Below are 15235 nucleotides of genomic sequence, written 5' to 3'. Positions count from 1 at the left end.
ACCAGGAGGAGCCCGCGTTGCGCCAGCGCGATCGGGGGCCCCAAGACGTCCTCACCACCACGCCTCCCCGCCTAAGAAGAGGCGCGGACAGCATCACCGCGGCCTCTCTGCCTTATCACGACCGACAACTCGTGCAAGGCAGGAAGCAGGCCACAGGTCGGCAGCACCGTGTGACGGGGCATCAAGTGCGACGGCTCAGCACCGCACAACGACGGGAGGGGACGCGTCTCGCACGTTCTCCCCCACCGCTGCTAGGCTACTTCCACACGGGTTGTTCGCTCCAAGAATGGCACTGCCATTCGGATTGGACAACGCCGCGGCGTCGCTCGCCAGGGCGATATGCCCAAACGCCCAGACGAACGTAGAAAGACCAATGGTCCTCTCGCGCGGCTCTGACGCGCGGCGGCCGGCGTCCGAGCAGCCGGACCTTTCCCGGGTACGGGGCCTCCGTCGTCTAGGCCCAGGACGATACACGATCACCTCCCTCAGACAGCGATTGCTCGAGGAGGGACGTGGGTTTTTCTACGCCGCCAAACCAGACTCCGACTCCGAGACTGATAGCTACGACCCTACGAGGGAATGCTGTCACATCGACGGGGCGGTAGAAACTACTGACGATACACAGGATGCTGCTGTGGGCGGTCGAGCCCCCGCGGCACGAGAAGACCCCAGGACGCCTGGGAACGACGGACAGGTCGACCCCCCTCCACAGGAAGACAGAACCGCGTAGCTCGCGCAGCTGCGGGAGCTCAAGATGAAGCTCGACGAAGACCGCGAGCGCCTCGTCCTGCTCGAGCAAGCCCTTGAGCAAGACCTGCCCTGCCCGCCGGGCGGAAGCGTCCGCAGACGCGCTCGAGAGGTACATCGACAGATCGTCGGTGACGCAGAGCCAGAGCAACCTGTCAGCCGTTTCCCTCGAGCAGGCCAGGACGTAGTGGCGGCGACGATGCTGTTGCGCAACATGCCAGAGCCGTCGAACTCCCAGGCTCGACGCATTCGAGACGAGGTACAGACATTGCTCCAGGTGGCAGCAGTTCAACAGGCAGAAAGCTCAGCTTCTCGACGGCGAGGAGCTGCCACTGAAAACCACGACGAGCAGCCTCGAAATGAAAAAGAGGTATCAGTCCATCAACAGCCTCCACCTCGAGGTAGAAATGCCACTCTTGTTCGCCCCGTCGACAATCAGCGTCGACACGACGCACGGCATGACATCGAAGAAAATCGACGCCGCCGGCACGGAGACGCGGAAGAGCGCGGTTACAGCGCGCATCGCGGTGGGAGGTACGACAGCGACGAGGACCGGATGGCCCTCGAGCCACCGGGCCCACGGCTGTTCAGCAGGGCGATCCGCAGCACGCCCCTGCCCAGTCCATTCCGACCCCCGACCAGCATCGCGAAATATAATGGAGAGACCAAACCAGAATTATGGCTGGCTGATTTTAGGTTGGCCTGCCAGCTAGGTGGCGCTCGAGGGGATGATCGAGCCATCATCAGACAGCTACCGCTCTTCCTCTCCGACACCGCCCGTCGATGGCTCGAAGAACTTCCAGCAAATCAGATTCACGACTGGGTCGACTTGGTAAAAGTTTTCGAGGGTAATTTCAAAGGAACCTACATACGACCCGGGAACTCGTGGGACCTTAGCAAATGCAAGCAGAAGTCAGGAGAAACTCTTCGAGAGTACGCTCGATGCTTCTCGAAGCAGCGCACTGAGCTTCCGCACATCCCTGACCATGACGTCATCCTGGCTTTTGTCTCTAGTACCACCAGTCGAGACTTAGTGCGGGAACTGGGCCAAAATCGCCCTCAGATCGTCGATGAGCTGATGGACTTAGTAGCGAACTACGCGGCAGGAGAAGAGGCAGTCGGCGCCTTCTTCAGCTGCGAAGGGGGGAAAGGCAAGCGGCCTGTCGATGAAGATGGAACCCCCAGTCGAGGGCTCAAGAAGAACAAGAAGAAGCAGAAAGTGCGGCAGTACAAGCAGGAGAACTTCGACGACGATCTCGTCGCCGCCATGGAGCGGAAGAAGCCTAGAGGCCCCCCAGACGGAGGTATTTTCGACAAGATGCTCGAAGAACCGTGCCCTTACCATAAGGGAGGCGCCAACCACAAACTCAAGGACTGTCGAATGCTGAAAAAGCATTTCGACAGTCTAGGGCTCAAAAGGGATGAGCGTGACGACTCGAAGAAGGACAAGGGCGGTGACAAAGAGGGTGACAAGAACGACGACGGCTTCCCCGCCGTCCACGACTGCTACATGATCTATGGCGGGCCCTCAACTCAGTTAACCACGAGGCAACGCAAAAGGGAGCGACGTGAGGTCTTCGCGGCAAGAATGGCGGTGCCCCAGTACCTTAGCTGGTCGAGCACTCCCATCACTTTCGATCGAGAGGACCACCCCGACAAGGTAGTCGCCCCAGGCGTCTACCCGCTCGTCGTCGACCCTATCATTGTCAACACCCGGCTCTCAAAGGTGCTGATGGACGGTGGCAGCAGCCTCAACATCATCTACCTGGAGACCCTCGACCTCCTTGGCATAGACAGAGGGAAGCTCCAACCAAGCGCCGGCGGCTTTCATGGCGTCGTACCAGGAAAAAAGGCGCTGCCAGTAGGTCGAATCGACTTACCGGTCTGCTTTGGCACTGCGGCCAACTTCAGGAAGGAGACCCTCACCTTTGAAGTAGTTGGATTCCGAGGCACATACCACGCCATCATCGGACGCCCGGGATATGCCAAGTTCATGGCTATACCCAACTACACCTACTTGAAGCTGAAGATGCCAGGTCCCAAAGGCGTCATCACCGTCAGCTCCTCCTTCGAGCATGCGTACGAGTGCGACGTTGAGTGCGTCGAGTATGGGGAGGCGGTCGAAAACTCCACCGAACTCGTCGCGAAGCTCGAGGCCCTGGCCGCCGAGGCTCGAGAGCCCAAGCGCCATGCGGGCAGCTTCGAGGCGGCAGAAGGAACCAAGAAGGTCCCACTCGACCCCAACAACTCCGACGGCAAGGTGCTGACGATCAGCGCCGATCTCGACCCCAAATAGGAAGTTGTGCTCGTCGACTTTCTCCGTGCAAACGCCGACATGTTTGCATGGTGTCCCTCGGACATGCCAGGCATACCGAGGGAAGTCGCCGAGCACTCCTTGGAGATTCGAGCCGGTTCCAAGCCAGTAAAGCAGAGGTTGCGCCGATTCGACGAGGAGAAGCGCAAGATCATTGGCGAGGAAATCCACAAGCTTTTGACGGCCGGATTCATCAAGGAGGTTCATCATCCCAACTGGTTAGCAAACCCTGTATTAGTTAAGAAAAAGAATGGGAAAATGAGGATGTGTGTCGATTATACTAGTCTAAATAAAGCATGTCCAAAAGTTCCCTTTCCATTGCCACGTATTGATCAGATTGTCGATTCTACCGTGCGATGTGAAACCCTTTCCTTCCTTGATGCGTATTCTGGTTACCACCAAATAAAAATGAAGGAGTCCGACCAGCTCGTGACCTCTTTCATCACACCTTTTGGGATGTATTGCTATGTGACCATGCCATTTGGGCTTCGAAACGCGGGAGCCACGTACCAACGTTGCATGCTCCACGTATTTGGCGAACACATAGGGTCAACGGTCGAGGCCTACGTCGACGACATTGTCGTCAAGTCAAAACGGCGAGGGGACCTGATCCAGGACCTCGAGATCGCTTTTAGCTGCTTACGCACCAACCAGATCAAGCTCAATCCCGAGAAATGTGTTTTCGGTGTGCCTCGAGGCATGCTCCTAGGATACATTGTTTCGCAGCGCGGCATCGAGGCCAACCCCGAGAAAGTCTCGGCCATCACAAGAATGGGGCCGATCCGAGACATCAAGGGTGTGCAGAGAGTCACGGGATGCCTGGCGGCTCTAAGCCGTTTCATCTCGAGACTAGGAGAAAAGGCGTTACCATTGTATCGACTCCTGAAAAAGGTCGAGCGCTTTTCTTGGACCCCCGAGGCCGAGGAAGCGCTCGAAAGACGGAAGAAGACGCTGACCTCGGCACCAGTCCTGGTCCCACCTCAACCTGCAGAGCCGCTACTCCTCTACGTCGCATCTACGACCCAGGTCGTCAGTGCGGCGGTGGTGGTTGAAAGACAGGAGGAGGGTCATGCGCTGCCAGTCCAAAGGCCAGTCTATTTCATCAGCGATGTGCTTTCAGAGACCAAGGTGCGTTACCCCCAAGTCCAGAAGCTGATCTACGCCGTAATCCTTGCCCGTCGCAAGCTGCAGCATTACTTTCTCGGCCACCCCATCACGGTGGTCTCGTCTTTCCCTTTGGGCGAGATAATCCGGAGCAAGGAGGCCACGGGAAGAATAGCTAAGTGGTCAGTCGAGCTCATGAGTGAGACTCTCACTTACATGCCTCGCAAGGCCATCAAATCGCAAGCCCTGGTGGACTTCATCGCGGAATGGACAGACTCCCAGCTCCCCCCGACCCAGGTCCAGGCGGAACTGTGGACGATGTATTTCGACGGGTCACTCATGAAAACGGGGGCCGGGGCTGGTCTGTTGTTCGTCTCACCCTTGGGCGTCCATATGAGGTATGTCATCAGGATTCACTTTGCCGCATCCAACAACGTCGTGGAATACGAGGCCCTCGTCAACGGTCTCAAGATCGCCATCGAGCTAGGAGTCCGACGCCTCGACGTCCGAGGTGACTCCCAACTCGTCATCGACCAAGTGATGAAAACCTCAAGCTGCCACGACCCGAAAATGGAGGCGTACTGTAAAGAAGTCCGTCGACTCGCGGACAAGTTCCATGGCCTCGAGCTCGTGCACATCGCCCGACGCTACAACGAAGCAGCTAACGAACTCGCTAAAATCGCGTCGACCCGAGGCGCGGTACCACCTGACGCGCTCTCAAGAGATCTCCACGAGCCATCCGTCAACTTGGGCTCGGGGGCTGGCGTCGACGCTACTCCCGCCCAGCCAACCGACAACGTCAACACGCTGCTGATCTCAGCAGAAGTGATGGAGATGGAACAGCGATCCGGTCGACCGTTCGACTGGCGCACACCATTCCTCGACTGCCTAATCAACGACGAACTGCCGGAAGATCGGTCAGAGGCCCGGCGTATCGCTCGACGGGCCAAGTCATACGTGATCTATGGCAAAGACAATGAACTATATCGACGAAGCCCGACGGGGGTCTTACAGCGTTGCATCACCGTGGAAGAAGGCTGAAAACTCCTCGAAGACCTGCACTCGGGAGCTTGCGGCCACCATGCCGCTCCACGGACCCTCGTAGGGAACGCTTTTCGACAAGGTTTCTACTGGCCGACGGCCGTGGCAGATGCCATCGAGCTCGTACGCTCGTGTCACGGGTGCCAGTTCTACGCCAAACAGACGCATCTGCCCGCCCACGCTCTTCAGATGATCCCCATCACCTGGCCGTTTGCGGTATGGGGGCTCGATTTAGTAGGACCTCAACAAAAGGTGAAAGGAGGGTACACCCACTTGCTGGTGGCCATTGACAAGTTCTCCAAATGGATCGAGGCTCGACCCATCACCAACATCCGCTCCGAGCAGGCCGTCCTTTTCTTCACCGACATCATTCATCGGTTTGGGATTCCGAACGTCATCATCACTGACAACGGCACTCAGTTCACCGACAAAAAGTTCTTGGACTTCTGCGATCAGCACCACATCCGTGTGAACTGGTCTGCGGTAGCCCACCCTCGAACTAACGGCCAGGTCGAGCGTGCCAACGGCATGATTTTGCAAGGACTCAAACCAAGGATCTACAATCGTTTGAAGAAATTCGGCAAGAAATGGGTCGAGGAGCTTTCCTCGGTCCTATGGAGTCTGAGGACAACACCAAGGAGGGCCACAAAGTACACCCCATTCTTCATGGTCTACGGCTCCGAGGCTATCCTCCCCACAGACCTCGAGTATGGGTCACCTCGACTCAAGGCATACAATGAGCAGTCCAACAAGGAAACTCAAGAAAACGCGGTCGACCAACTCAAGGAGGCTCGAGACATGGCCCTCCTCAACTCCGCCAGATATCAGCAGAAACTTCGACTCTACCACGACAAGCACGTGCGCAAGAGGGACCTCAACGTGGGCGACCTTGTCCTACGACGCCGGCAAAGCAATCAAGGACGCCACAAGCTGACTCCACCTTGGGAGGGCCCATATGTGGTGGCCGAGGTCCTGAAGCCGGGAACATACAAGTTGGCGGACGAGAAGGGGGTAGTCTTCACCAACGCATGGAACATCGAACAACTACGTCGATTCTACCCCTAGAAGTTCTAAACTTATGTTCATGCGTACATTTTGTACCAAGACTTTGAAAACGAATGAATGAATAAATAAAGTTTTTCCCTCGAGCAACTTCTTTTTGCGCCAAAAGATTTACAAATCATAATCTCGACGTTAGAAGGGGGTGCCGACTATGACCCATCATAGTCAACACCCCCTCGGGGGCTACCAGGGGGACGACCCCCACCCTGTGCGTCAAAAAAGCCAAGAAATTTTCTTTTTTCTTACTTAGTAAACCTTGCACGATTCGAGTAGCCAAGGCACCTCGAGCCCCTCAAAGGCCGAGGGACAACGAGCCTGAGAACTCCTACGCCCCCGGGCTACGGAAACTCTACTCACTTCCTCACCCTTGAGGTGATCGAGATTATTTTTGACGAAAGATCGAACAAGGAATACAAACGTAGGAACAAGGAGGAACAAAAGAACCTCGAGCGGAAAGACATATAAACATTCAACGATTACAAAAAGATACTATGTCGCTTAGCAATAGAATTAACAAAGTATCATACAAGGGGCCCCAGGCGCCCTGAGCAGGCTCACAGGCCTCAGTCCGCAACACGATCCTCACCGCCCTCGCCTCCGCCCGAACTAGCCTCAGGAGGGAGCACCTCAGGCTCAAAAAGCTTCGCCAACCTTTCCCCAGGAGCCTCCGCGTCGTCGATCAAGGCGTGGAGCCTCTCCTCGTTCTCCGCGTCGGTCTTGGAAATGTCGGTGACGAAGCCATGGGACACCACCTCCATGTCGTAGGAGAAGCCCGAGCAGACAACTGCCATCGCCCGCTTCACCCCGATGTGGAGGGCATCCCGCACCCGATCTCGCAGCGTCGCACCTATGTAGCGCAGCTGGTCGACCAGCGCGTCGCCTCGAGCGCCCTCCCTCGACTCATCCATAGGCTCGACCTCCCAGGAGGTCGAGAGGTCGCTTATTGCCGTCCGCACTCGACGGTTCAAAGCGACCTCCACCTCGAGCTGAGCCTTGGCGTTGCGAGCCTCGGCTTGGGCGGCCAGGAGTTCGTCCTTGAGCCCTGTAAAGGCCAATACAAGAGACCTTAGGAAAAACCAAGCACACCTCGAAAAAAGAAATCTGATAGAGGAAACGTACCGTGTACGGTCTCCTCTAGAGCCGTGTTTTCACCGACCAGCCTAGTGTTGGCCCTCTCGACCTCTTTGTTGGAGCGTGCCAGCTCGGTGTTGGCAACACGAAGATCCTCGATCACCTTGCCAGCCTGAACAATGGCCCCGCTCTTCTCCAGCAGCTCATCCTTCAGACGTTCAACGTCGTCGGAGAGCCTGCGGGATTGAGCCCGCTCCGCCTCGAGATCTTCGAGGGCCTTCTTCTTGGATTCCTCCGCGGCGCTCCTGGCGATCTTGCCGTTCACGTGCTCCACCTTCATCCTTTGGAAGGACTCTCGAAGGGAGTCCAGGTCGGTTTTAAGAAGGCCCTTCTCCTTGTCCAGATCTGCGATAATGCTCTTGTAGGACAGGGCCTCCTCCCGGGCTTTGGACGCAGCCTCTTCGACCATAAGAGCCCGCTCCCGCAGCAGCATCGTCTCCTCCTCCGCTTTCTTAGAGTCCTCTCGAGCCTCGGCCAAGGCAGCCTCCCTCGCCTTCTCCTCCCCGAGCGCTATGAGATCCTTATAAGCTTGAAGGAGCTTTTCCTGCGACTCGAGGAGTTGATCCTTGAGGAGGGGGAGCTGCTCCCAGCCGCCTCTCGTGGCGTGTATGAAACTAGACTTGATGCGGGAGGTCTCTTTCATATCCTGCGAACCAAGGATCAAACGGTTAGAGCACAAAACTGGAAGGTTTCATAAGGATTGAAGATCGAAAGAAACTTACGAAATAAGCCGGCCTGAGCCCGTTGTTGATAACGTCTGCGAGGAGCCCCACCACATGCTTCATCCAAAGGCGGAGCTCCTCGACGTGTTCTCGCTTTTCCGCCTCTTTCCGGTCGTCCACGAAGATGTTCGGCTCGGACGGGTCGTGGGAGGCCCGGATGCGGATCCGATCAGGGCACCAGTGCTCCATCTCCCGGTCGGCCCGTGCCTTGACGCCGCGGATGAGGTCCTCGGCGGTCTCGAGGGAGCCCCCATGGTGCAGGAACAGGTCGACGAGGCATGGGAACCGCCCGTCGTCGTCCACCGTCTTCCAGGTTCCGTCCTTGGTCCCCGACGTCCCGATTTCATCCTCTTCGGAGGGAAAGCGTTCCTCCCATGCCCGACGCTCCCGGAGGAACCCTAGGGCGATCCCGTCCATGCCATAGATCGTCCGCTTGATCTCGGTCTCAGGGTCGGTGGGGGTGCGCATCATGCAGGCGAGCACCACCACTCCATCCGCTCGCCCCGGCTCTGCGCGGATCGCGGCAGGTGCCCCCGGGAGGAGCCATGCTGGGGTCGGGGGGCCGTACACCGGCAGATCCTCTTCTTGCTCACCGGGCTCTTGTGGCTCCGGCGGCGCCGGCTGAGCCGGACCTTGGGGCGGGGGTTCGAGCAGCCCCTCCCCTTGGCGCTCCTGCTGCTGCTGCTCCTGCTGCTGCTGCTCCTGCTGCTGCTGCTGTTGCTGTTGTTGCGCCTCATGCTCCTGCGGCTGCCGCGCCGCCTCCCGCTCCCGCTGTTCATCCTCCTCCCTCTTCTTCTTCTGCTCCTCGAGGGTACGGAGGCCGGCGGGCCAGGGAGTCGATCCCGCGACGTGAGGGGTCGACGTTTCCTCCTCCATAGGACGGACACCCCCAGACGTTTCGTTACCATCAGACGTATCGCTGATGGTGATGGGTTCCCCCTCGACCCCCAATCGAGGGGACTCGGGGGCTCCCTCTGACGCTTGCGTCCGGGGCGCCTCATCACAAGTCGGCGGCGACGGAATAGGCGCGGGACGAGACGGACCCCTCTCGACGCCGGCTGGAGGTTGGGAACTGGAGGAGCCTACAAAACAAAGGGTAAGGGCCAGACATTATAATAACCGACATAAGAACATCGCAAAGCCTAGAAATAAACTACAAACCTAGTTCCTTGGAGACGGCTCCCGTTTTGAGCCTCTTCGCCATGGATGGCTGGGCCTGCTCGAGGGCCCGCTTTAGCCTGAGAGAAGAACGGCATATGAGGAAACGCAGGGGAATAGAAAGACAAAAGCCACGGCATCGAGAAGCCTTACCCCACAGGGAGAACAGCTCGCCTCCCTCCGCCCCGACCGGCGGGCCTCGAGCCTCCCCGCGTCAGGGCTCCAGGCCCCTCGAGGGCAGACGCTGGCCTAGGTGCGTCAGTTCCCGCCTGGCGGACGCCGGGACTGGCACTCCTGCGGCCGACCTCTCTTTTCTCGGAGGCCGCTGCGCGACCGCGGGTCAGTGGCCCCGTCACCTGGGGCCCGGCATGACCGCTCTCCCTGAGCGCCGGGGGAGGGCGCGGCGCGACTTGGCTGACCTTGGGCACGGGAGGGGTATCGGCGCGAGGACGGTGGGATCCGCCTGGGCCCCCCGTCGGAGCTTCCGCCCGAGGAGCGTCGACGTCGCCTTGAGGTGGACCCCCGAGGATCCGGTCAAGACGAGACGCCATCCCCTCGGAGTCCTCACTGTCCTCGTCATCATCGTCATCCTGGTCGCTGGGGGACTCTTCCTCAGGCTATCCCCTCTGCCTGGATTTGGACCGGCGCGCCTCTAAGGCTTGCCAGTCGAGGTTTTTCTTCTTCTCCCCCTTCTTCTTAGAGTCCTTGACGGACTTCGACTTCTCGGCGGACCGGCGCCGCGCGTCGCGATCGACTTCGTCCTCCCTCACCGGGGGCCTCGAGGATCGAACGTCGATCCGCCCCTGCCACCATAAAAAGTAGACTTAGAAAAAGGGGGTGGAAGAGGAACCCAGAGTCAAGGCTACCCACGAGGAAGAAACATACCAGATCGACCGAGCCCTCGTCGGGCCTCATAGGGAAGCCGTTGACATGCTCCGACTTAAAGTCGCCAGCAATGGCCGCCCTGACCCGGGCAGCGACCTCGTCGTCCGCCAGAGCCACGTTGGACATCCGGCAAGTCTCGAGATCCCGGGACGAAACGCCCGGCCCCATCTCGTCCATCCTCAACGGTCAGGACATCAAGGGAAGGACCCTTCGACGATGGACGGCCGAGAGGACAAGAGCGGCGGACAGGCCTTCCAGACGCAGCTTCTTCATGGCATCCAGGAGGGGGTCGAGCCGCGACTGGTGCTCCTGGACGACGCCGTACGTCCAGTTGTCCGGGCGCTCCGTGATCAGACGGCCCGTGTAGGCGGGGAAGAGACCGTCGTCGTTCCGCAGGTAGAACCACTGGGAGTCCCACCCGGCGTGGTTCGACGACAGCCCCACAGGGATGTACTCGCGCAGCCTTTCAGTCTTCTTCGTCTTCAACACCAGGTTGAGGCACCCGGCCCACACATGCTTCCTCACGCCGGTGGTTCCGGTGGGGGCGTTGAAAAGCTCGCCCCTGTAGAGGTGGATCCACAGATCCCAGTGGGGCATCATCCCCAAATAGCCCTCACATACCGCGACGAAGATCGCCGCGACGGTGATGGCGATCGGGGAGAAGTGCTGGAGCTCCACCCCAGAGTGGAAGTAGAGGGCCCGCATGAAGCGGCTCGGGGGCGCGCCCAGGCCGTGGCGGTGGAACTTGGCGAACGACACCACGTAGCCCTCGGGCGGCTGGGGCTCCCTGTGACTCGCCGGCGGCGCAATCCACTCTGGCGACGATAGTGAGGTACGGCGGCGCAGCAGTCCCTCTTTCTCAAGCTCCAACAACCGGCGTTCCGTCATCGACGACGGGCGCCAGTCGTCGGCGGCGACGAGTCTTACAGGCATCTCGGCCGAAGGGACGGTGGATCCGCTACTGCTCGAGGGGGCGTGTGCGCGTGAGACGGCGAGAGAGCTAGGGCGGCAAGAAGGTTAAGGCGAGAGCGAAGATGGGAGGCGGAAGAAAGAACGGCGGCGGTGCCGCGGCGTATTTATAAGCCAAGATCTGCCAACGGACAGATCCGAGAAATAAGGTAACGTCCCCCCATAAATGTGTTACCTAACAGTCTTTCCCCCTTCACAGGCCGGGCGCTCCGAATTCCACACCGATACAGTGTCGCAACGTCAGTTACCTCAAAAGGTGCGCCCAACGGGTAGAAAGACGAACCGGCACGGCAGCTTCCTTACTTCGTAAGCCAAGGTTTGCGCCCACGATAGTCTCGAGAGGTCGATGGTTGGCCCGTCGAAAGGGTTCAACAGCCGATCTCGAGCATCAAGAGTCAGGGATCCCCGACGAGTGGTCGAAAATCGAGGCCCGCCTCGAGGACTCGCTGGCGATGTCCAAGGTAGGGTCGAGACAGTCGAGAGGAATCCCCCCGAAGGGAGGCAACGAGCCGCTGGACTCTATCGAATGAGACCGGTATCCCCGATCACGTCGACCCTGCTTTATGAGGACGCCTCCGGGCTACAGCTGACCCCCTCGAAAGGGGCACAGGTTCTCACTTGGACTACCTGCTAGGAACTCAATCTGGGGTGGAAGACGCTCGCTCTATCGAGAGTACGTCGAAACCTCACGCAAGGCAAAGCCGAACAGAACCTTCCACCATGGGTGTTGATAGCGTTTCTGCAAATTTGGCAAAATAACCCTCGAAGGAGTTAAATACTCCCTCAAGGGCTCGGGGGCTACCCCCACGGGGTCGCTCGCGCGCCCCCGCGGAAGCTCGACCATAAAAGCGAAAGTCTCCACTCGAGCGCCAGCGCTCGAATGAAGACTCGGGGGCTACTGTCGAGGGTATCAACAAGGGGTACCCTCACCAATGCGTATAACGATACCATCCGTACATAAAACTAGCACCTCGATTCGACGCTCCGTCCGCACACGCGCGCGGCCATCGACGCCCGCAGCCTCGAGGACGGAAATAGCGTCGAGCGAATCGATCAGGGCTCGAGCAACGACTGTCGTCGAATACGGAAGCGGGCGGCGTCGAGCGCAAGGACACTGTCCGCCGCCTGACGCACGCACGCGGGCCGGGGCATTTAATGCACCTGACGCTTCCCCACCTAACACACGGGTCACGGGAGGCGTGATAGGGAACAGGCTTCTATCCCATCGTTCTTTTTGCAGCCTTCCCGCCGAACGATCCAGGGCGTGTCAGGATGCGGGAAACAAGGATGAAACGTCTAATCGGGACCCCCTCGAGGCCTCCAAGGTCAGCGCTCCAGATATCAGCACATTACACGGCGTCCGACCCTCGACCGAACAGGGTCTCTTCCTAGGAACGAGTTGGGCGTCGACTGACAACTACCCCGCCAGATCTGCCGCCATACCGTACAAGCGTGCGATCTCAGAACCAGCGCGAGGCGGCGTGCAGGGCAGAACGCAGGAGCACGCTTGTAATCATCATCGGGCTATCAAGATGGGACGGCTCGAGGCCATGCCGTACGGAAGCCTCGAGTAGGTCAGCGCTCCATGCGGCTATCAACCCCTACTCTAACATCTACGCATGTACCCTAGGTCTCTCCTTGGAGCTATAAAAGGAGAGACTCAGGAATAGAAACGGACAGTAACGCAACACCACGCTCATACGCAGTAGCACACACACACACACACCATACCACGCTTGCATCCGCCCCTGTAGAAGCACTTAGGTGCAAGATAATACAAACTCTCTCCCCCCCGCTGGACGTAGGGCCTTCTCTTGCCCGAACCAGGATAAATCTCTGAGTCTTCTTGCATCACCATCTGGGAAAGGGAGCACGCATACAAATTTACTCGTTGGTGTGACCCCCCGTGGGGAAAACACCGACATCACTAGAGCTTGGAAAGTAGGGTAAGTGTTTCCAGCCAACTGCAATCTGAGATCATAATATAGGCCTTTCATAAATAGACGCTGCTTATCAACATCTTCCCTGACATCATTTGGGGCATAGCGAGCCAACTGCTCAATGGCATCATGATACTCTGCAACGGTCATAGAGCCCATTCTGAGTGATCTAAACTCCTCTTGCTTTATCTCTATCATCCCTTCATTGATATGACGTGCCTTAAAATCTCTACAGAATTCTTGCCAAGTGACGGCGGGAGCATTGTTAGGACGAGCAGCTTGGTATGATTCCCACCAAGTCTGAGCTGCTCCCTGCAGCTGTCCAGAAGCGTATAACACCTTCTCCATATCATTACACTGAGCTACGTTTAACTGTCTTTCCACAGCACGCAACCAATCATATGCTTCCATAGGGTCAGCAGAATGAGTGAACACTGGAGGTTGTCCTTTTATAAACTCGCCGCGTTTATCCCTCACATAGACAGGTGGTGGTGGAGCTGCAGGCTGGTGCTGAAGATGTTGTAGGAATGCATGCATCATCTCATTCTGTGTATGCATAAGTTCCTCCACTGAGATTGGGGCATTAGCACCCCTACCACGGCCTCTACCTCTGCCTCTACCTCTTGCTGCCATCTGCATTCCAAGGTACAGAAACATATCTTAGTAACGTCCAACATGACAATTACAAGAGTTAACGGAATCTGGAATTTTCTGGGTATCATCCAACATCAGCAGTTCAGAAAATCTATCATATCTCTAGTTCTAGAATTCAAAAGGATACATTCTATACACCGTTGGAAAGATAAAGAAATTATCTACAACTTTTATTTGGACCATATTGACAGATTCCATCGTTAAATTAATCAAAACTGGGCATAACCAAAACTGTTCCAGAGTTCCAGACTGCGCAGAAACCTCAACTTTGAACGACCATAACTCCCAGATCATAACAGATAATAAGGTCATTCTTACGGCATTGGAAAGATATGAAGGTCCACTTGTTCCCAGAAAAATTTGATGAACATTGCACGAACAGATTTTGAGATGTACCAGATTTATTGCAGACTGCTCTAGAAAAACAGCAAAAGACAGAAACAGGATATGACCCCTAAACCACTATTTATTCATGTTCTTACTTAAGGTTCTTAACTAGAGAACTTGTGGATATGCCCACAAGGTTCCAACACTCATTACAAAAATCCAAATCAAGCATAAGCATAATAACAAACCAAACCAAGCATCAAAGTTCACACTTCAAGCATTGACTCAACTTGCGGTACTAACGTTCTCTTCCTATTAAGGGTAAAGATCCTATAACTCCTATTTTAAAGACGCTAGAAGGTGGTGAGAAAAGTTCTAATAGCATACCAAACAAGGAGTGAGGTTGAGAACAAGTTTTTTTTTAAAAAAATAAGCATCAAGGTGAAGATGAATAGCGATGAAAAGGATATAGTATAGGAGAAAATATCAAGGTTTGTAGAACAAGGATTTTATAGCAATTTCAAAACCCTATGACGGCCAATTTCTAACTAGGCTTGCGTCCGACAGTCAACAAAGCTCTGATACTAATTTGTCACACCCATATTTTAAGAACAAAATAGGATGCATAAAAGACTCATATGTGCCCCAGGAATAGTCGCACACATAAGTAGACAAATCTTAAATGTACCATAGCAGTGTTTATTACATAGCGAAACATAATAAATCACATAGTCTTACACAAAAATGATAATAATATTAAACAATGCTCTCGACGGAAGCTCCACACAGGGACACTGTTGACTGGTTGACTTCAAGTCTAGTACTCATAACGGTAGACCTCATTCCAAACATCATCACTTGCATAACCTGGGGTGTTGGAAGATTGCAAGAGTGAGCACATATCGTACTCAACAAGTATAACCAGGGGTTCATGAGGCTCAAGTAGCTGACATTGGTTTGACTACATTTAGCTTTTAATAGTGTAGCATGTTTATGACTAGATAGCAAATATCAAGGTAGCATAAATAATCCAATAATCACATGATCAACTGTAAGCATAATTAACTCATGGCATAAACGATAATCAAATGAACATAATAACATAACAAGCTCATCATCTTAATGTAGATGTCCCCAAGGCTGCTCCTGACCGTGAGCTCGGCTAGTATACCAGTTTTACA

This window comes from Sorghum bicolor, chromosome 6 (genome assembly GCF_000003195.3).
Source record: "Sorghum bicolor cultivar BTx623 chromosome 6, Sorghum_bicolor_NCBIv3, whole genome shotgun sequence".
Lineage (NCBI taxonomy): Eukaryota > Viridiplantae > Streptophyta > Magnoliopsida > Poales > Poaceae > Sorghum > Sorghum bicolor.
The sequence above is the reverse complement of the archived record's forward strand: the minus strand, read 5'-3'. Positions refer to the sequence as shown.